Raw genomic sequence first — 22,854 nt, forward strand, 5'->3', positions numbered from 1 at the left:
AGCCCAGGGGCACCCTCCTCCAGTGCAAACGGGTCACATCTGGTGACTGCAACTGAGAGGTGCACCGGGGGAGGCGTTTTCTTTCAGAAGAAGTCTCTCTAGGTATGTCTAGTATATGTCTTTGTTTTGTTTGTCTTTTAAATTGATACTCCCATTTCCTGAATGGCTTAAGGTGTTTTTCTATAATTACAGTAATAAAAACCTCTGACCAGCAGTAATTAGCTAGTTACAAAGCAGTCCTCTCAAGTGCCTCATCCCAAACCCAGGCTTCTGCTGCATGCTGGAGAATTTTTGCCTGGTTTTCAGCACAGAAGTTAGGAGATAGGCAATTTTTAATGTGGTAATCATCTGTTTCCTGAAAAAAAGTTAAAATGGAGACCTGGGGAAGAAAATGCACTACAAAGTGTGAGCAAAACCCTTCAGAGCATCCTAAGGAAGCTCTGGGTTTGACCCTGCACAGCTGCATGCAGCTCTCACCAGCACAAACCCAGGTGCTCTGATTGCTAATTTAGGCCAAGGGTATTTTAAAATGGGACATCTAAAAGCATGAAGCCCGGTGGCATGGGTTAAGAGCAGCTGCTGCTGCTGGAAGGCCACCTTCCAAATGCAACTCCTTATAGATGATGAGCACTTCTGTAAAGTCTTGCCACTTATCTGTGAAACTCCTGCAGATCAAGACCTATGAATTATTAGTGTAATGAGATTAGGCATACATTTATACTACATGGTCTTAAGTTGCTTCAAATTCTGAAGATGAGATAGGGTCAAGCATGAGAGGGCGATGTGGCAGGTGCTGGCAGCAGGCTGTGAGCGACTTGTCTTCCGATCTGCGCTGCCACCTCCCTGCTGGGTGCATTTCCCATTTCCCTCTCTCCCCAGGATTTGGCCGGGGAACTTGATCTCCAAAATTGGCAAGGAGCAAAAATTGTTCATGGGCACTTGAACTGGAGGAGGAAAGAATAGAGGGGAGAAGGGATAGAGGGAAATGTGAGACAGAATAGCAGGGATTGGAAGGAGGGATAGGGTGAAAGAGGCGGTGCTGTCAGTGCTGCATGGAGCGAGCGCAAGTGCTCTGGGTGTTTCCTGCTGTGTAGATTTATGTTGTGCAGATTTATGCAACCTCTGAATGTCGACAGCAGCACCTGACTCCCCCCACCTTGTTTTCTTTCTGGGGAAGCTGAGATGAACCCCCTGAGGAGAGCCCTCAGTGCGCAGACATGAGAGCAGCAGGTTCCTTGTTGCTCACAGCTGCCTGGGGGCTTGCCCCACGTGGCTGCTGAAGATGGTGGAAGGGTGGAGGGCAGCTTGTGAGATCTTTCATGTCCTGCCTCAAAACTGATTTGTGAAAGAGAGACACCTTCCAAAAAAAAAATTGAAGACTGCTGTGTTGTTACAGCACCTCTCACCTGACAGTGAGTCAGCTCGCTGTCCAGCAAATGTCTGTCTTTCCCACCTCTGAAATCAGAGCATCCACAACGAGAAATGAAAAAGGCTTAAAATTGTCCTGGTTCCAGTTAGGACAGAGTTAATTTTCCCTCCTAGTAGCTGGTAGGGTGCTATGTTTTGGATTGGGATGAGAATGTAGATGTAGAGCTTAGGGATATGGTTTAGTGGAGTACTTAGTGTTAGGTCGGAGGTTGGACTCGATGATCTTGAGGTCTCTTCCAACCTAGAGAAATCTGTGAATCTGTGAATCTGTGAGAAGAGCGCTGGTAACATGCTGATGTTTCAATTGTTGCAGAGCAGTGTTTACACCAGGCCAAGGACTTTTCGGCTTCTCGCTCTGTCCTGCCAGCGAGCAGGCTGGGGGTGCAGCAGGAGCTGGGAGGGGACAGACCCAGGACAGCTGACCCAAACTGGCCAAAGGGGTATTCCATACCATCTGACGTCATGCTAAACAATATATGGGGGTGGCTGGCCGGGGTGGGGGGGGCCGGCTGCTCGGGAATAGGCTGGGCATCGGTCAGCGGGTGGTGAGCAATTGCATTGTGCATCACTTGTTTCATACACATTATTAATAATACTATTATCATTATTATTTTGGTTATTATTATTTTCCTGTCTTAATAAGCTGTCTGTATCTCAACTCTCAGGCTTCACTTTCCTGTTTCTCTCCCCCATCCCAGAGAAGGAGGGGGGAGGGTGAGCGAACGGCTGTGTGGTGTTTAGCTGCCGGCTGGGTTAAACCGCAACAAAATATAACAGCCTCTAGGATATTTTGGTGAATGATCATGATGTAAAATTGTGTAGAGATGGATTGGTGAATGGATAGATGGTTATAAAGTTAAAGAAATGTCACAAACTAATTCTAAATTAATGGCACCTTATAGGTCTTTACTGCCTTCCATCTGAGGATCTCAAGCTGACATACTGGCACTTATTAATTAGGATTCATTTTACAAGAGAACAAGCTGAGGATGAAAATGGAGAAGTTGCTCTTGGCCCATCGTAAGTCAGATGCTGGTGATGGAGACAGCAATAAAAAACAAGGACGTGGGTTCTCAGCCGCGTGCTTGGAGTGTGTGGAGATGCTGATCAGAAAGGCAGGGGAAATAAATTCTGCAGAAAGGTGAAAACAACTCAGGTCAAATAAGATTTATTTTGCTCAGAGTTGAAGTCAACGAGGCTCTCTGAGGGAGAAAGGAGGTAACAAATTTGTGCCATGAAAAAAACCCCAATGTGAAAACCTGCATGCAGCATAACCCTGCTGAATTCATTACGGCGTGATGGGCTCTGTAGGTATGCGATGCTCTGTTCATTTATCTGATCTCATACACACTCTAAGCTTCTTTCAATTCTTCATGTTTATTTGTATCTGCTTACAGGTTTAATTAAAAGCAAAACATTTTAAAAGAAAGGAACAGAAATGAGAAGTAACGAAGGTGAGGAGAGAAGTGAAGTGAGAGCAGAGGAAGGTGGGGAGGGATGCGAGGGGCCTTGCCGACTCCTGGCTGCGTTTCACTCAGCTTTGAGGAGCCATCAGGTAAAATTAATTTTTAACAGTGCAGACTGTACAGACTAATTTCTGTGCTGGGACTGGGCCGGATCCTTTCTTGATCAAGCTGAACAGGAAAGGATTTAAATTGAGGCTCTTGCACTGAAAAGATAGGACATTAATCTAAGCCCTTACACAAGTCAGGAACAAAGTTAATTTTTTTAATGATGAAATAGCTTATCTGCAGGAAGATATCCTCCCACACTGGCACACTACCCATGACTGGAAGTCTGTGCAAGATTAATAAAGTCATATTAGGGGAAAATTGCCAGTTGGCCAAAACTGTAATTAGCTTGTGTCCTCTTGGGGCTGAGCCCCCTGGAGAGGTCAAACACTGGCTGGATGAGGATGCCCAGCTTTCCAAGACGAAAGTGGAAAGATGCTGGCAAAGCTGCAGGAGTCTGACACATCCCCTGGTAATGTGCAGGAGGCTTTGCACCAGGGCAACATCAGCTCTTCCAAAGGTGCTTTCAGGGTTTGCATGGAATGAAGGAAGATGAGGTACCCAAACCCTGAGAACCCTTCAGCTGCAGAGGCACAGGGCGATGCCTGTGCTCCCCATGCCTCCCCAGCAGGTAGCGAGCGATGCAAAGCAGGTGCAAAATCACAAGCAAGCTGTGAACTTTTTCACCCTTCTCATTAAATTAGGATTTGTGCTGCTCCAGGGGCAGATCCTCAGGGGGCAGAAACACTCCCAGCCCTGCAGAGACCGGCAGGGCTGTGTGAGGGCCCCATTCCAGGAGGCAGTGGTGGGGTAGCTGTAACTGGGACCACCGAGCAGGGCCGCCTGCATGCTGCTTGCTGGCTGCGTTGTCAATCAGCGCTGTAAAGGATCTTCTGTTGGGTGGTGTGCTTGCCACAGCTGTGTTCTGATGTGATATCGTGCCACCAAGGCGAGATTTGCTCAGACTGAACAATAAGTCATGTGGAGGCAGAGCCAAAAAGATAACACTTGCTGCTAGCGTTATCTTTGCTTTATCATAGATGAGCCCTTTCCTTGTGGAGCCTAGTCATCTGTTAGCCCTGCTAGAGTCCGGGAGAATTTAAGGTAAATTACATAAATATTAGGGGTCGCCACTCTAAACATTCCAGTGTTTGGTCTGTTCTTTTTTCCCCAGTGAGTATAGCTTGGTAAAACAAATAGCTCCTTAATTAACCACTTGCTTTGTTCCAATGGGGCAACTATTTGATGGCATGGGAAGGATCAAATACCATGCTTGATTTTAATTAAAAAAAAAAAAAAGGGAGGGGGTGAATAGCCCTTAATCCAGTTAACCGGACAGTTAACCAGGTTCTGTTCTCTTCTGCATCGGAGTCATCTCAGTTACCCACCGACTCCAGGTATCTTCTGTGGCAAACTGGGGCAGCATGCAGCCAGGTGCCAAACTTCAATATTAAAATGCAACAGAATGAAAGTGAAATATTAGCTTTCCTTCTCACATGCAGCCCCACTCTGCCTTTGAAGAAAGTGAGCCACATGAAAAATGGATGAAAAGGTTCCTCTGGAAATTGCAGTGTTTGCCTTTAGCAGAGAATGAAATTTGGGAACAGGTCAACAAAAGTGCTCAGATACTTAAAGGGATTTAGTAATTCACTGTGTAAACCTAAATGAGCTTTAGTTGCCACCTAATGAAGAGAAAAATGATTAGTCTTATTCCAGCCCTTTGTCTGCTGCCTCAGAATGAGCCTGAGCACCAGAGTGATGCCCTAAACCAGTGTCCGTGTTTATCCAAATCGGGGGGCTGTGCTCTGGGTGGGGAGTCCCTGGGGTTTTGGTGCCTGCCTCTGGGGGTGCTGGGGGGCCTGGAGCCCACCTCCACGGGCCTGTGTGCAGAGGGGCTCTGCGGGATTTATGTTAGCAGATGCTGCTTGGCTTAAAAATCCATCATGTCAAATGCTCTCACCCATTCAGGCATTAGCATGTGTTTATTTTTGTGGCTGCATTGTGTGATGGTCTGGGAGCCCAGGCTGGAGAATGCTTGTTGGTTTTTCACACTGTGTAAATCACCAGATGTGCTTTATTTCTGCAATTTTGTTTCACTTTAGCATGACAGAATGGGACAAAAGGGAAAGATCAGGACGATGGGGAAATAGGCTGGTGTTCTTATCAGAAACAAAACAAAACGCACACACTATATCCCTGGCATGACCCCAGGCACTGGGGCTCAGCCACCTAGTGCCAAGAGGCGAGCGGAGCTGCAGCAGGCGGTTCTCAGGCAGCTGGGCACCCCCAAACCACCAACTGCAGGTGGCTCTTGGGGTGCCCCCTCCAAAAAAAAAAAACCAACCACTTTTTTTCTAGCTGCCTCCCAGACCCAAACTGCTCTGTGCAAACCATCGCTGCGAGGCTGAGCAGCCAGCGTCTGTCCCTGCAGCCGGTGGCGGGGATTGCTCGGTCCCTTCAGCCAAGGTTGCCTCCTGTGCTGGTTGTGCAAACAGCTCTTCTGTCCTGAAAATGTTTGAGCTGGGTGCTGTGCGTGGGGTTGCAGCCGGAACATCCTGGGCTGCAGGACAGATGTGCTCCTGGACAGCTCTGCCAGATCCTGGGAAGATCCCAAATCCCAGTTCTGGGATGTTGCGTGGAGCCAGCCTCTCCAAGCTGGTTGTTCATGAGGCTGAAGCCTTGCTTTGCTACATGCTTCAGTGAGGGCCCATAGAAAAATGATCTGTCCCCTTCAGAGAGGGGCTGCACCAGGGTCAGTCACCTGCCGAGGTTTACAAGGGGATTCAGTTATCTGTGTTCCTCTGACCTTAAGATCTGAAGCACCAGAAAATGTCTCCGTTTAAGCATCTGGGGATATAACCACATCAGTCTTCCTCCTGCGGGGTCCTCTGCTCTGCCCTTTTTATTGTCTGAGATCTTGTTCAAATCCTGGCTCTTTCACATGAGATCAGCTGCTGCTTCGCTGCAGTCAGACTGAAGGGAAGCCGAACAGACCTCTGTTCCCTGTGCAGCTGCCATGCTGGGTCATACGCACTCCTCTGGCTGCTTTTCCTGCAGAGGCTTCGAGCCCTCAGCAAAGCGCCTGCAGGACCCCCGACCCCTCCAGCAGGGAGCAGGACCGCAGGGGCTGGGAGCGCGGCGTTTCCAGCGTGTGGATGCTTATTTGCTGGAGGAGGAACATCCCCTGTGCCAAACCTACCTGTGGGATACACTGATGGGGGAAACCCGTGTGAAAGAAAAATGTATTTTGCTTCTGGTAGTAGTGGGAAGATCGTGGAGCAAAATTTTGTGATCTAAAAACTTAATGGAGTGCAGCCAGAGGGGTGTGAGCAGTCCCAGGACGTGCTGTGGTCAGACCCGGGTTTGTAGCGTACCTGAGTGGCAGCTGCATACCTAATGCATAATATTTCATTTTAATGGGGGATCTGCGGTACTCATGCTACCATCACACACTTCACAGGCTGAATTAGTGGTAAGTATTTAGTTTAATTTTACAGAACAGGAAAAGCTGCAGTAATGTAAAGCTGCTGTGACATGCTTACACACACTCAGGCTCCCCTTAGAAATGATGGATCGTGTTTAAGTATTGGCATCCAGCTAACCTGCCTGCTGTCAAGAGCATACTGTGTTTTCTAGGCTACTTTCCATTTTCCATATTAGCATACAGAAGGAGAGAGATCATGCTTAAATGAGTTTGTTTAGCTTTAATAACATTTTTGAACGTCTCCAAAAATCACACCACTACTATTGGCTCAGTGCTGTATTTCAGGCTTTGATTTAAATGTCTCTCCATTTGTTTGGGGTCAGATTACATCATTAGCAGTGTGTGCACATAGCTTACCATTCCCATCTTGGGGAAGATGCGCACCCTGAGCACCGCATTAGCCAGAAAAGCTCATAGAAATGAGCTTTGCAGTGGGCAGGTCTGGTGTGTGATGGGTCTTCTGCTAAATCAGACCTTCAGGTCTGTGCTGGGCCTCCCCTGGGATTTTTGATGCTACAGCCCTTGTAACCCGTACAATGCATCCCATCCCCATGTGCCCTGATGACTTCTCCAGTTTATTCCCTTTTCAGCTCAGCATCTCTTGCTGCACAGTCCTGCTGCAGAGGTTCTTACCTAAGAAATGTAATCAATGACTTGATTTCAATGCTGTGGGTGTTCCCTATAGAATTTCCCTATTCAGTCAATTAGTAGGACTGAATTTCATATTACTTAACATCTAAATGCCTAGAAGGCAGTGAGTCCAGCATCTCCATCTATATTTGCTGGGATTATTGCTTAAAGGTGGCTTAGCTACTAAGCCACTGCTGTAAAAGCTCCATTAACTTCTTTACGTGTTGTACACGTGAGCTGGAAGGATTTCAGTACCACAAGTTGAATAAAGAAACCTGACACCTATTCTTCAGGCAATTAGACTTTGTAAAGTAAACTATCTGTATTTCATTAAGGAAATGGATCCTTCAGCACTGGGAATACCATTTATGAATATTTCCTTGTAATGGAAAAGTGAGCATGTTGACAGGATGAATTATTAGACGTATTTACAAACAGCTGTTAAAAAGCCTATGTGCAAGTCCCAGCTGTATTTCTTCCCTTTTTTTATGTAGGGTTTATTGCAGTTACACTTTGAAAAGCTAGCCTGATTGGCTTTCTAGCAAGGAGAGGTAAGCTTGATTAATTTATTCCTACTCCATGAGGCTGCAGTCACAACTGGTGGAGCGGTCTGTCTGTCTGCAGTTTATTCACAACTGGAATTAACCCAAGGGCAAACAACAAGTACGTGGCCTATGTGTTTAATTACATCTGTTGTGTACATCTGATAACAAAATCAATAACTTTGCATCTTTCTGCAGTCGTGCCAACTTCTTACAGAATTCTTCTTGTTCGTGTGGGTGATAGGAGAAGAGAAATGAGGGCATCAGGGGAATTTGTCTGCGCACCGGCTGGGAGAGAGGGTTAGGATCCCAGTGACACTGTGATGGCTCTGGCATGGTTTGCTGCCTGATACTGCAGGTTGCAGGGACAGATAAAGAAGGATTAAGACCAAGATATTGCCACTTGAGGTATTGTAAATGCTACTTCTAAATTTGTCAACTTGGAACTTATAGGATATACGAATCCTACAGCATTAGACAGATCACAAGTACAGAATATGCAATGAGATTATTGCCAAGAGTCAGATTTCTCCTGTCTGCACCCCCTCCTGCTGTCACTTCACTATCTCAGTCATTCTCTGCTTTGTCGATGAAAGAGATACAACAGCCCTTGGCTCTAGTGCTGCACCCGAAGGGCTTCGGGACCACGGATGCATGGCACTGCAGCAGCGTGAGCTTGACCTAAAATAGCTGCTGCTGCACTCTGCAGTTAATTTCACCCTGTATCCCCAGCCAGCCTCTAGCAGCTCAGTTTTTTTTCTTTGACTAGACGCCATGTGGAAAGTTCCTTGTGTTGTTTCCATCTGACTGCAGCAGCATCTGCTGCCGCTGCTAAATCTGCGGCAAGACTTGGGCATGGCAGTGCCAGCCTGGCACTGCCCGCGGGTGGCAGCAGCCGCTGGGTGCGTGCCGGGGGCTGGCGGGTCTCCGGGTGGTTATCACCCACCTCAGTGAGCCTCGGTCTTCTCATGTCTCCGTGTTGGTCCTCTTTGCAATGCTCTCTGGCATGAGCTCGAGTCCATCTCTAGCTACCAAGGCTGTGGAGCATCTGCAGGAGATCACAGCATGTCTGTGCTTACACATAAGGACGTGCTTAAATGAGTTTTCTCTTTGGGGACCCACTGCCACCTCGGGTTTCCCTGGCCATCCACGTTCTCAGGGTGTACATGAGGTTTAAACCTCTCCTAGAGGTTCTGTTCTCTGCTCCAGGGCCGATTTCATAGAGGAAGAGATGGTGAAGCTGGAAGGTGGTGAAGAAGGGGAGCACCTTGGGCATTAGAGCTGCTGAGAACATCCCGAAACAAGCTCCAGGCTTTAGTGACTTGGTTTGTGAGGTTGGTTTTCACCTTGTCTGACTCTGGGTCTCCCCTGGCTGCAGCAGGTATCCATTTGCCACACAGGACTGCAGGAGAACCTCGTTCCTGGTCAGCACCTGAATGGGAATGGGAGACAAGCTGTGTGAATCCTCTATTTATATCCATAGCTTTTACACGTTTACTCAAGCCAGCTCTGTTTTCATGTGTCATGATTCTGAGTATTTCAGGTCTCTCTAAGCTAAATCCATAAAACCAATATGCCATTTTTAAAAGATTTTAAAGTTAATTAAAGAAATGGAAGCGTATACTTCTAAAGAGGTTAGATTTGCCATAGTACCTGTATATAATGCACCTAGTTTCAAAGGATGTCTAATGAAGGATACGTTCTCTTTTCTGGGTGCTTAGGTTGATGAGAAACATCTTTGTAAGGAAAATTGACTTTGGAAGTGGTTCAAAGCAAGCGGCTTCTTTTTTATAAGTTCATGCCAAGTGACTGATTTGGTCCATAGATTCATCAGATCATTGCATCCAATAATATAATTTTGCTTATCTATTTTATATATGATCAATATGATAAATATTACAGAAACAGGGAAGTGCCAACTAGATTATTTCTGGCTGTAGCAGAGTGGCGAAGGGGCATGCTCCAGCTTCCACTGTGTGCCTTGTGAAGCAGAAAAGCAATTCAGTCAGACTAAAGGCTACAGATGAGGCTGTATGTTCTCTGCAATAAATGCAAATGATTTGAATTCATTTCACTGGTAAGAGAAAAAAATTAAAGCTAAAGATGTTGCAGATCAAGGAATTCAACTTTAAACAGAGGCAAAATTAACACAAAAGAAAACATGGCAATAAAGAGAAGGGAAAAATAGATCTCACTAAAATAATCTGCTAATGAATAGACCATGATCTATTTCTGAAGTACCTCTCTGTGGTGTGTTTTCACCCCATCTTTTTTTTTTAGAGCATGTACAATAGCATTATGGCCTAACTGCAATCAGTCTGCTGCGAACAGCTTGTATATATTTGGATGTTCACTGGCCCATGAGAGCAAATCGTCCTCCCTTACCATCAAAGACCTTCTTTTCCAGTTCCTTTATTAGGTAACAAACAGTTCCTATTTGTTTTGTTCTTCAGTGTTGAGCACATTCGTGTTTTTTTTTTCTGGCTCCGTATTTTTATTTTTGTTTAGATTTGTTAATGAATTATGTTTTTTATTGTTTGCAAGGGGCAGTGTTGCAGTGTCTACTGTTTTTCACTAAGAAATACTGCAAAAATACCTTGTAGTGAAATACAGCCTAGAGCTTATCAATACAGAATCCCAACTGGGATTCTTCCATGAAACATTCGTTACAGCATGATGTTGGGATAATTTTTTTAAAGCCTCTTTAGTGGAAGGTAAATTCTCACTTGTTCATGGCAAGTGCCATAAATACTAAATGAGAGCCCAGCATCTCACACACCTGGTGTCTAAGGCCACAGAAGATAAATGATAAAAATTTTCTTGAAGTAAGATGTTCAGATTTACAGATAGCCTGCTCAAGTCCCTTATTTAAATTTAGCTCGAATTCTTTCCCTACTCGGGACTTCTGCTCATTTTGGCATGCAGAAGGACGAGCGGGCAGGGCCGTGCCCCATGGTGAAGGCTCTGCATGCTTGGGAATGACCCCATCTGGCAGAGAAATGGGCTCTGAGGCACGTTTTGGGAGTCACCATGAATAACTTGAAATGGTTCAAGCCCTGAAAATGCCACGGGATGTGAAGCCTGAGGATGCTGTGGTGCTGGAGGTGCTGAGGGGTTCAGAGATGGCAACCAGACATTGCCACAAGCGTGCGTTTGGTTCCCCGCTGCCCCTTTCCCCTCTCTCTGGGTTAAGTCTCAGGCCCAAGCAACACCAGAAATCATGGAACAGAAAAATCCTTGCATTTGTAATTAGGAACAGCCTTTCCCCTTTGTCTGGGCTGGGTATATTTAATATTTAACTGCTCCAATTCCACTGCCAATGCATATTTGCCAAGGAAAACTTTCTCATTTAAACCTTCCACTTATCCAAATAAAGAGGGAGGTGCTGGAAGTAGGTCTTGGCACAACCATTGGGGGGATTTAAGCTGGGAAGAATAATACACTCGGTCTCCTTATTTTCTGATCTTGTCCATTTCCCTCTCTTTGACACAGTGAGCTGCTTTGCTTATGGGGATGCCCAGCAGGCACAGAGCCTGCGGAGCATGTGGTGGTGTTTCTGGTGTCGGACACGGGGTGGGAGTACGGCAGGATTTGTCCCAGCACAGAAACCGCATCAGCGAGGATTCGCTGGCACCAGGAGGTGCCTTCACCACTACCTGGAGTTATTCTGGGAGAACAACTCCTCGTTTTGGTCCTTGCCTCATGAGAAGGAACCTGCTGGGAATCGGAGCAGCTCCCTGAGGCTCGGTGGAAGCTCTGGGCTTGCTCTGAGGAAACTTGATGGTTTCTCCTGGCCTGGCACAGGCCAACATGGACTTCCATGTTGTGTGGCTGTGGGCTTGCTCCCAGCGGGAGCTGGGGCTGTCCGGGCTGATTTCTCCCAGGCCCGAGAGCTTGGGTCAGCACTGAATGGCTTCCTGCAGGCGGCATGGAGGGCAGGAGGCAGCTGGCTGCAGGGCTGCTGCCAGCTCCTTTAATTAGGCGATGCAAACGGGCTGCAAGGGAGAAGGTGCCAGGGAATGTAAAAGCAGCTCATGAAAGGGAGTGCAGACAAGGAAGGGAGAAATTATTCAGATAGCCTTAAAGTTTACTTTTAAGAGGTCTTCTTTTTTTTTCATTTTCATATATTTTCCTTGATCTTTTGAGAGAAAAAGATCGGTCCATAGACAGATCTCCAAAGATTATTTTTTTCAGCCTTGCTATTGCTTTAATCCGTGGTCTCTTCAGACAGGGAATATTTAATTGGTGCACTGGTGAAATAAAATGTTTAAATAGCTTGAACAGCAGTCTTTTTCCCTCTGTTGTGGCATTAGTTCCCCAACATTCCTGGGCCCCTTGCTGGGTATTGAGGTAAAGAAAGGAACCAGAGGAGGTCCCTCTCTGTAAATCTGCCTGTGATGTGGAAACTCCCTGGATACACTTATCATACGTGATCCAATACATCAATTAACCCAAGACCTTGCTGCAATAATCGCGCACACAAAATAAATCACTCTCTGTGATGCATCTTTTTTGACTCAAGCAGGTTTCTGTGCAGTGGGGACGCACTGGGGGACACAGGAGAGGTGAGCCTCAGCTCCGTGCTCAGCACTGGGCCTGAGCATTTTCCTTGAATGCTTAAAATCAGGTGTTCCTTGGGCAGCCCTGCCTAAAACACGTGTGCGCACAAGCACTGAGAGAGGTAGAGGGAGCTTCTGGAGAAGCAGATTAGATGGAAAGATTTCTTGCAAAATAATGAGGTAAATTAAAAGGCTGGTGCACTTGAAGTCTATTTTTTTTTCTTTTTTCTCCTCCTCTCCCCCCTTTGGGAGTCTGTATTCTTGGTGATTGTATCAAGATTGATAATAAAAATGTTCAAAATGAGCCTGTACCTGTTCTGGGTTTCTCTGACTTTGGCTGAATGCTCTGAAGAGAGAGGAGTTTCTTTTAACTTCTGAGTTTGCTTTTGACTATGAGCATCTCCCTCCCCACCCTTTCCTGAAAAAAAACTCCTAAAAATACTGAAAAGAGCATGAAATGATAAGCAGACTTCAGGCTCTGCATTCCTCAGTCACTTACAAAATGCTTTGCAGAATTCACAGCAGAAGATTAACAATCACAGAGCCACAAATCAAAGGATTTCCAACTCCATCCCCCTTCCCACCTATTATACAGTGAAAAAAATCTCAATCTGCTCAGACAGGAGGGAAAAATCAGATGAAATTAGGGCTTTAAATAATTTAGTTTTGCATTGTTAGTAATAAACACTGCCTACAGGAAAAATTAAAAAGACTGTTGTAGAATAAAAGGCAGAGCTGCAGCATCTTTGACAATATGCTTCATATTTTATGTTCATTAGGACAGGGAGCCTGAAATACTCATTTCTTTATGATGAAGGAACTAAAGATTTCCAATGAACATGCTGCAATGAGCAGGCGGGAGAGATTTATTGCTGAAACAGCTTGTTAATCACAGCGACCACCTTTCAGGCTTCCTAGCGCACCTAACCAGGTCGTGTGGATGCTTCTCCCCAAAGACACCCCTTCCACATAAAGGAATAGTGGGAACCCTGCAAGCTTCAGTTGATCCCAAGGAATTTGAGATGCAGCTCTTTAGACCAGCGATTTTGGAAAACACCCAACCACTGCAGTTAAAGTGCTCTGTTAGCAGTCCCCACACACACTTTGATTACCCAGCTCTTAAAACTGGACGTCTGTGTCACTAATGCGATTTTTGAGGATTTCTGCAAATCTTGTAGCTATTGGAGATGGGGACCATGCAAGTTCCCAAAACCTCTCCGGGGTCCCCTGGGCTGGAGGTGGTGGGAATTGGGACTGGGATGAGGACCAGCCACTGGGAACCAGGCTGGAGCATGGACCTGGGGCTGTGCGTGCGGGGAGCTCGGCACGATGAAGCCTTTTCCCCTGCAGCCTCTGCTGTTATCAGAATAAACACAGACTGGAAGTCTTCAAAGGCTGCCCCAAGCCATGGGCTTGTTTGTAAATGTGTTATTAGTAAATAATTAATAATGTAGACAAACCAATGGCAGAAAATCCAGCTCTCTGTCTTGCTGCGCCTGCCTCAGCCAATTTATGCGAGCAAGTCAAAAATGGACCCATTTTTTTCCCAGTTTCTTGTGGCACCCACACTGGCCACGGGGGAAGATTGGGGCTGCAACCTTTGTGTCTGCGGTGCTGCACTGAGCTGGGCAGCACCGGGGCTCCCCGGGCGAGGTGGGTGCTCGCGTGCCGCTCACTGTAGGGAGACATCCCCGCCTCGCTCGGAGCGTGCCCCTGATTGATGGCAAAGCAGGCGCGCTCGTGTCGGAACAGGATTTGGCCCTTAGGAAATCATTAAGCTGTAAATCCTTGACGTGACAGGCTGGCGTAGCGCTGGTCTTCTGTTTCATGTCAAAGGCTGTGCAGGGACTCCTTCGTTAGCGGGCTGGTAATTGGCTCCACCGGCTGCAGTTGCGCCCTGTGCCCGGCACTGCCCAGCCCCGCAGCCCCCACCCAGGCTTTGCTGGGTGCTGCCGCTGGCCCCCAGCATCTCTGCGGCCACTGGGGGGGCAGCTGGGAGCAGGGGGCACTGGTGGAGCTGGGTGACATCCTCAGCAGCGCTTAGGGGAAAATCCGGCAGAGCCGGAGGATGTCCGGCCCCAGGGGCCCTTTCTTGGGACAGTTTTGTTAGCGCGATTGACATGGCAAGAGCTGTCCGTGCTCCTGGCAGCACGTTCAGTGGGAGATGTGGGAAACCCAAGGATGCAGTGGAACATTTATGTAAAACAAGAGCTGAGATCTACACAGGGTGCAGCCCTTGGGTGGTCACAATATGGAGCCAAAGGAAGAGCCAGGCTAAGACGATGCAGTTGCCTTCTGGGGATGGGCCAACATGACCGAGGTTTCCATGCTTGTTTGTCTGGTTTTAAATAGCAAAGTGGAACTAGTCTTCTGGCAGGGTTATTTTGGGCTCTTCTCTGTATGATTCCTTTGTTTTTTTTCAGCTGAGGTAATTCTTAGCTATCCGAAGCCAACTCAGAATGGCATATTGTCTGCACCTTGCATTTCTGACACAACCTCAGCACAGATGTTGTCAGCAATTATGTTTTTGACAGTAACAAGACACTCTGTAACTCAGGATCCTGGGACTTGTTGTTCTCCTGCCTTTGGACTTAATGAAAACAGGGTTTGTTTTAAAAAAGAAAAAAAAAGGAAAAAAAAAGGAAAAAAAACACCTTTCAGAGTTAATTTCATCTCAGTTCGAACCGTGGGATACAGAGGCAGGAACCAAAGCTCACATTTATGAGAAAATCTGAGGAAGGGAAAGGACAAAGTGGGTTAGGAAAATAAAAATCCTTTCCATTTTCCACGAAGGTATTATGAACAGTGGAGAAAAAATAAAAAATAAATAAAAAAATTTATTTGACGAGGTTCTTCTCCAGAGGACCAGCTCTGCCCAGGGGCGCGGGGGGGCGCGGGGCCGGCAGCCGCCGCCGGGGCCTCCAGAGGGAGCTCGTCCCCTGCTCCGCGCCCGAGCGGGCACCGGCAAGGAGCAAAAAAGGAGAGGTCCTGCTTCGGGACTGAGGGGAAAGCAGAAGTTTTTTGTTTGGTTGGTTGGTTTTTTTGGACCCTCGGGGTGGCGAATGCAGAGCAAATGAGAAGGTCGGGTGCTGCTGCGTGCGGCTGCAGGCAGCGGGAGAGGCATCGGGGAAGGCACGAAGCCTTGTGGGGTCTCCTTCTCTGGGGATATTCATGACCCGTCTGGACGCCCACCTGGGCAGCTTGCTCCAGGGAACCTGCTTTGGCTGGGGGGTTGGACCCCATGGTCTCTCGAGGTCCCTCCCAACCCCTACAATCCTGTGATTCTGGGAAGCCGCCTCAGCCGGGCCTTGGCCGGAGCACGGCAGCAGGGGGAGAGGCCTGGGGCTGCTCCCAGCCGCCAGAGCCATGACCCTGTGCTCTGGAGCGGGGGACTTTGTCTCGGAGGGGGACAGGGAGCGATGGGGAACACGCAGGCAAGCGATCCTCCACCGACACCTCGCCTCCCCGCTGCCCGAGGACTGCTCCGGCATCTGCGGTGACTGGGTGCGTGTAGCTGCATGCAGAGGTTGTGTGACGCTCCGGGGGCACAGGACTGCACGCTTACGTGCATGTGCATCCTGCTGCACTTGCTTAACTCACTGCATGAGTGCTTGCCACCCTGTGTATTTGATGAAATTAGAGGCAGATCCTTTCCTCTGTTTGGGCTCCAGACTTTGATTCCAATACTTAGCACCTATCTTGCTTTTCAGGAAAAGGTGAATACAGATATCAACAGAAGGATTTCTGCAGCAGTTGCTTCAGCAAAGAGCTTGCTAATATTTAGAGCGCACAGACAGCTCGTGAGACAAGCAGCACATCCGTCACCTGAGCAAACCGAGGTGAATCTCCACCTGTTTTGCTTTGCTCCCCCCAGCCCTTTGCTCCCACACCCCATACACGAGCTACTCTGCGAGTCTCAGGGCTGCTCCCCGGCCAAGCAATCCTGTAATTACCCTGAGACAGACTCTCCATACATGAACATAATTGACCATCAATAAATAATATACAGAAGACAGGATGCAGACGGTCCTGCAAAGAGGAGAGAAATGGTTGTTGAGACACTCTGACCTGCCTTGTACAGCTTTCTGTGAAAGGGGAAATTGCATTAGTGGGCTGCGCATTTAACCAAGGATGGTATTTGTAATAGGATTTAGTACCATTCGCTGTGAATGCATGACACAGTAAATGTATTAGGGACAGAATAGTGAAAGAGAAAAGCTTGCTAAGGAACCAATGCTGCCATCCACTGAGTGTCTTCTGTTCCCTCTCCTGAGCTAAACAGATTCAACTTGCGGATCTCTTCAGGATGTCAAAGCGCCCTGCTCTAGAGCTCCCAGCAATGTCAAGGGGACCCTGTTCATGGGAACAGGACTGGGCTCTTGACTGTGCCACGTGGGGAGGTAGGCTCATGCTCCACTGAGTGCTGTACAGGCAGTATTGGAAGGGAAAACCTTTTCTGAAGGATGCTAAATATGATTAGGATGGGGAAAGATGGGGAGAAAGGCACACAAGCAAATGCGCCTTTTTTTCTCTGGAGCAGGGCAGTGCACATCCTAGTTTACAGCCCTCCCAGGAGGGGAAAATCCCCTTGAAAGGGAAGGTGCAGGAACCAGAGCTGTGCGGCAGCACGCAAAGGCTGTTGAGCCCTGTGCATGGGTCAAACAGCAAAACTGACTGCAGCTGGGGCTTCTCCCCTGAAAGTACTCCTGCGGGCAAGGGGGGACGAAGCTCTTCCATCGGACTCACCCCTTGCCTTCTCTCTGTTCCTCTGCACCTGGATGTGGAGCACACACACAGAAGTTTTCTCCTCTGCCTCCTTGTCCCTCCAATGCCAGGTGCCAGCAGAGGGCAGCCGGTGGGCCACACTGCACAACCCGGGGGGTTTGGGGCAGCCCCTGGGGGAGTTCATGGAGTGGGACCCCTGGTGGGCCCCGGCTGGGCAGTGGGGGGACAGGGCCCTGTGCGCAGCAGCACTCATGGGAGGATGTTGTGGGGCCACATAAATAAATTGTGAAAGGAATTCTGGATGACAAGCGATGCAAACCAGCACTCCATCGTGCCTTTGATTCCCTCCATCAGTTGCCATCCTAAAACTTGCTCGCATGCCACCTTGCTCGGACAGGCTTAGCTGGAACACAAAGCTCGTGGGGGCTCGGAGCAGCGTGGCCGTGCTGTCCTGCCGCAGGCTCCGAGCCTGGGTTGCCGCCCGAGCCTGCACTGTGCCGTGCAGACCTCACAGCTTGCTTGGGGCGAGCTTGGCTCTCAAACCCGGAGCTGCCCTGCAGCGCGTGGATGTGTTCCCAAGGCCCTGCAGGCCGGGAGGAGTGACCTGTGTGGCTCAGAAGGGGCTGAACAAGGGGGCTGCGGGTTCCCTACAGCTTCCAGGCATTTCTGAAGCACTTGTGCTAGGCCTGCAGGAGAAGCCAGGCGGTGGCTGTGCAGTGAGCCACTGGATCCCACGGAGTGATCCCCACGTTTGGGAGCTGTGGGTGCTTGCAGAGCTCCCATTCCCAGCCAGTTGCAGCAGCTGTGGCTGGTCTCTGCCCACTTCTGGCAGGCCAGAGGTGACACGGCTGGTGGCTTCAGGGACCTGCAGGGCATCCACAGCTCTTGCTCTGCTAGAGCTACGTGGCCTCGGTGGCAAACTGAGTTGTCAGTGTAAGCCCATTTCCCAGACGGGGAAACTGAGGAACAGAGCACTCAGGTGCCCCTCATCCTGCCCAAAAGGCAACAAAGGGCGTACCAGGGGGTCAGGGCAGCCCCCAGCCCCCCTCCCCGAGCTGGTGGGGGGCTGTCAGCCAAGAAGGGCACAGCCGAGGGGGCAGGCGGGCAGCCTTTGGGAGGCGGCAGCCCCTAATTCCCCCTCCCGCTTGACCCCCACCCAGCTGCGGTGCTGCCCGGGGAGGCGCAGCCCCCCTCAGCCCCCCGGGGGTCGGGCAGCCTCCGGAGCTGCCCGTTCCCGAGCTGGCTTTGGGGCTTTGTTCCAGCAGCACCGGGGCCGTTTCCCCAGCGGCTCGCCGGGGGCACGGGGACGGCTTTGGCGAGCGGGGGGGGGGCGGGACGGCGGCGCGCAGGTGAGCCGGGGGCAGCGTTCTCCTGCTCCTCCTGGACTTGGGGGGGGGGCGGAGGGGGCGAGCCCCGCTGCTCGGCGCCGAGGCGGAGGAAGGGTTAAGGCGGGGAGCGGGGGCGGCGCGGGGGCGGCGGCGGCGGGCGGGGAGCGCTGGGGCTCGGCGGCGGGGAGCGGAGCGGAGCGGAGCGGAGCGGGGGGCTCGGAGCGGGGCTGCGGGGGGGGGGGCTCGGAGCACGCCCGGGCTGGGCGGCGGGCGGATGCTGGGGAGGGCGGCCGGGAGCCGGCGCTCGCCGCCGCCGCCGCCGCACTCGGGCAGAGGCTGCGGAGGCTCCGGAGGCTGCCGAGGCACCGGAGGCTGAGCCCAGCCGCGCCGCACCCGGGCAGGCTGCGGGGCTGAAGGCGGACGAGCAGCGGCGGCGGGCGCCCGGCCCTGGATTTGCACGGTGGCGGGGGCCGGGGCCGCGCGGCTCAGCCCGCCGTGAGCCGGGGAGCCCCAGGAGGAGGGCGGCAGCGGAGCCGCGAGGTCTGGTGAGTGGCCGAGGCTGGCGAGGGGCTCCTGCCCCGCGGGCACCCCAGGGTGCGGGGCTCCCCGCGGGCACCCCGGGGTGCGGCTGCCCCGGGAGGGTGCGGGGGGAGGCTGGGGCTCGCCGCCGCCGGGCGCTGCGGGGTGCGCTGCTCGGTGGCAGGAGCCGTGCCGAGCCGTGCCGAGCCCTGCTTAGCCCAGCCGAGCCGTGCCGAGCCCAGCGCCCCCGCGGAACCAGCGCGGCCGGCAGCGGCTGGGGCCGGGAGCAGCAGCCCCAGGTGCTGCCCAGCGGCGGCCGCGGGGGATGCAGAAATCCCGGGGAGCTCCCCCGGGCACCTTGCCTTCCCCCCTCCCTCCCGGTCCGTTCTCCGCGCGCGGCAGCGCTGCGGGTCCCCCCGGCATCCCGGCGGTACTTGTTAGCGCTCGGCCGTGCTCCGGAGCAGGCAGCACCGGGACGAACTGCTTCCCGGCACAGCTCCTGCTGGCGAGGAGGGGTTCTTGGAAAGCACCTCCTGAATCTGGGGAGAAAAATCCCTTTCAGAACTTTCCCAAATCCTTGCGAGACCTTTATTGAGAGGCAATGAGGGAAGGGAAGACGAACGCGTTCAGGCTCCCTTCAGGGAGATCCTGACTTGTGCGCGGTGGTCCACGTCTTCTCCAGCCCCGGAGCTGTGTGCTCGCAGCAGAGGCTGCCCTGCGAGGGCTCGAGGTGCCTCTGTCCTCTCGTCTCCTGACCTCCCTTTAACCTGGCCTGGCCAGGCAGTACAGGCTTTGTTCCCATTCACGCACGTTCCTGGAGGTGAAGTGAATGATGTTCAGTTAATCTGCGTTCAAAGGGGTATCAGAAAGTCAATAGCCTGATACTAAGTGGCGCGAATAGTAAGTGGTGGAGGGGAAAAAAACCAGCAGACCCTGTACATCTGTGACCTGCAGTTCAAGATACTGGCTTGGAGGTGAGAAAATGTGAAGTTTGCAGAGCACCACGGTACAAAAACCTGCTGCTGATCGGGTTTCCTTGCTATTTGCTGAGCGCTTGATACTTCGCTGGTGGCTTGAATGTGCTTAATAGATCTCAGCTGGCTTCGGGGAGCTGGTCTTGGCTGTCCTTCTCTGCATGGCCTCATTGATAACGGTGCTTCTAAAAGTTAAATCAAATGACCTACTTTACAGCTGAAAGATGGATGCCTCGGAAGGAATTTGTGCTATCTTCAGAGCAGATGTTTAGCTTTTTTCCTTTAACACAGAGGTGTTAGATCCTTGAAAAAGTGATTTTTTTTTCTTTATTGCTGTCCTTTTGCCATTTGTTGTCACTCTGAGGACCTCAAAGCTTAAATGTGGTTTTGGGGTGGTGCAGGGAACCAGATAAAATAGCTTATACTTAAGAAACTTGGCGCCAGCAATGGGTAATGTGGATGTATAACTGTTGTGAAATGGCTTATATAGGGAACCAGTCATCTTTCTCAACCATCTCCACAGTGCTTGTTGCAAGAAGACTAGCACAATTCACTTTTCATTGTTTTTATAGTGTTATTTGATGTAATTAATTGTGAGGCTCCCCCCCAGCTGGTAACAAGTTTGTGTGGTAGAAACAGGTAACAGATGCTGCACGGAACGTGCACACAATCCACCGATATGATAGAAGCAGCTTTTCCTGGTGCTCTTATCACTCTGTCTTGCTCTTCGTGTTAACCCTGAGCTCCCCTGCGCCTCTCACGGAAGGGAATTTCGGTTTTGATGCAAAAGTGAAAATGCAGATCCAGGCTGGATGTGGGAGTCTAGAGAGGGGGAAAAAAAAAAAAAAGGTGACTGCTACTGCCCTGTGCTCTTTAACTCTCTTCAGCAAATTGCATTAGTATGTGACAAATTGGCTTGCAAAACAGCTAAATGGAAATGGCATTTGGAGCCGTTTGCTGTGCAGACCCTGTGGCATCTCAGGGAAAGGTGTGATTTGCAGTATCTTCCTGAGATCCCCGGTTAACCGCCACTCCGAGGCTTTCCAGAACTTACTTCGGGAACTCCTGTTGCAGCTAAACGTTGGAGTCAGGAGCGTGTCTTGGAGTAATCGCCCAAAAGCTGGGGCAGAGGTGGGTGCAGCCTGCCTCTTGCAGTAGGCAGCTTATACGAAGAACTGAACTAGGAAAGAAAGCAAAAGCTAACACCGAGAAACTGCGTGGGGTACGGGGGAGGAGGGCTGAAGGAGGAAAGCTGTTCTTCTTTTTGGGTGCCAGTGTGCGGCTCTCCTGTAGGAGCTGGCTTCTGCCTCAGCAGCACCTTTGTTGAGCCGGGATTTTCAGCGGCTCTCAGAGGAGCGAGCTGAGCTGTAACTGCAACAGGAAAACGTACACCTGCTTCTCCTCCCGCTTCTCTGCGCGCATACACGTCTGCCTGAACGTGGCAGTGATCAAGCTGTTTTAATTGGCCCCTCTGCAGCTTTGCACAATAAATATGTAATGGGGGAGAGTGCCCCCCTCTTCCGCCTGGTGTCAAGGCTGTCATTTTTGATGGGGAAGCGTGCGCTCTGCTCGCCTCGTCCCTGCGTGCTCGGCACCGTGCGCTCCCACTCCAGCCTGGTTCTTGGTGTGTGCAAACTGTCCTCCCCCGCCGGGGTTTGGCATCCTTAAAAAGAAAAAAAAAAAGATGAACCTGAGTGCGCAGTGCTCCTGAGACGAGCCCCTTCACATTTCTAAACACTCTTGATTATTCAGCTAATCTTTATTTCATGGGCCTGTTACGAGAAACACAAACGGGGGAGAAAGTGGAAGGCGGTGACACATTTAAAATACACAAGAAAAGCACTGGCAGGAATATAATTGTTCTTATTCCAGCGATTTGAAATATTTATGGGCCCGAGTCATGGCGAGATTCTCACCCCCACAACTTTCTGAAGCTTTTTTCCCCCCCCAGTAAGAGAAGAACGGGGGGCCCTGTCCCCCAGCTGTCCCCAGGGCAGCGGCACGCAGCTGTCCGTGCGCGCAGCGTCCGTCTGTCCGTCCCCGCGGAAGGGAGGCGCGCAGTCCTCTAGCCAGGCTGCCCGGCTCGCGGAGCGTTGTGTTGCGGTCTGCTAACTTGAAATAATTCCGAAGCGTCCCTTTGGCCAGCAGTGAAAAGCCCCCTCTGAGGTGTTTTGTAGGAGCCCGCTGCTCCCCTGGGGCACTCCGCTGTTAATTCATTAGATCTGAGGTTTTCTTCCCCTCTTCTCCCCCTCTTTTTCTCTTCTTTTTCTCCTCTCTCTCCCTGGCAATTCAAACAGTGATGAATGGACAAAAATCCCTCAAGGGAAACATTTTTTCACTTAGTTACAAAGATTTCATGGCTAATTAGAGTAAATGTGGTTTTTAGAGTGTTAATCTCTTAACCAGCTTGGCTAGGAGGCCACCGCCACACCAAAAGAGGGGAGGGCAGGGGGAACCCGGGGTGTGTGGGGGGAAGGTGCTGCCAAGTCCTGAGCCACAAACACCCCGGCTGGATCCGATGCATCCTTATGACCGTCCCTGAAGGCGGCCTGTGCGCGGCCTCCCTGCGCCGCCCGCCGAGAGCCCCGCGGGTGCTGGCACGGGGCTGCCCCGGCGCTGCGGGGCTCGGAGCCGCTTTGGTGCGTGGAGGCCACGAGCCCTTTGTCTGCGGGAGCGGCGCAGCGAGAGCCTGGGCCCTGAAAAGAGAAGTGAACAAAAGCAGGCCGGAGGGCAGCGTGCTGTCCTTGGGCGGCAGAGGCGGCTGCCCGGGTTGGGTCGCGTTCAGATTCGTTCTCCGTGGTTAAAATCCGAGTGCTGGTGAGGGAGGGGGCTGTGAGCCTGGTCTGCCTGGGCCTGGTGCTCCCACCCTGGCTGCGGCTCCAGGCCGGGCATGGAGGGCTCTGGGAGCAGATGGCAGCGGGCGGTGGGCTTGAAATACCACCTCGTCCCACTAGAGGGGATCCTCTGGATCAGGCTGGCGGAGCCAGACCGGAGCCTCCCTGCAAAAATAAACGCAGAAGGAGCTGGCGGAGCTGTGTGGAGATGTGGCCGCTGCTGCGCGTTGGCGGCTGGTCCTAGGAGGGGGGATCGCAGGAGCTGCAGGTGGCTGCGGGTCTGAGCCGTCGTTTTGCTGCACCTGGTCGCTGAAAACAGC

General features: G+C 51.0%; 1 protein-coding gene across 3 annotated transcripts in view; it reads left to right on the forward strand.

Moving 5' to 3' along the window:
* The window catches only part of PLXNA2 (plexin A2), a 381,872-nt gene that overhangs the window by 201,540 nt on the left and 157,478 nt on the right, over positions 1-22,854 (forward strand). The window contains exon 1 of one of the 3 annotated variants that reach the window (XM_083812471.1): positions 18,437-18,752. The exons of 1 other annotated variant lie outside the window; for it this stretch is intronic. The gene's annotated coding sequence lies outside the window, so the exon portion shown is untranslated. Of the gene's footprint in view, positions 1-18,436; positions 18,753-18,798; positions 19,701-22,854 lie in introns of those variants that run through there. One more of the 3 variants, XM_083812473.1, reaches the window with a different exon arrangement.

This window comes from Anser anser, assembly GCF_964211835.1.
Source record: "Anser anser genome assembly, chromosome: 27".
Taxonomy (NCBI): Eukaryota; Metazoa; Chordata; class Aves; order Anseriformes; family Anatidae; genus Anser; species Anser anser.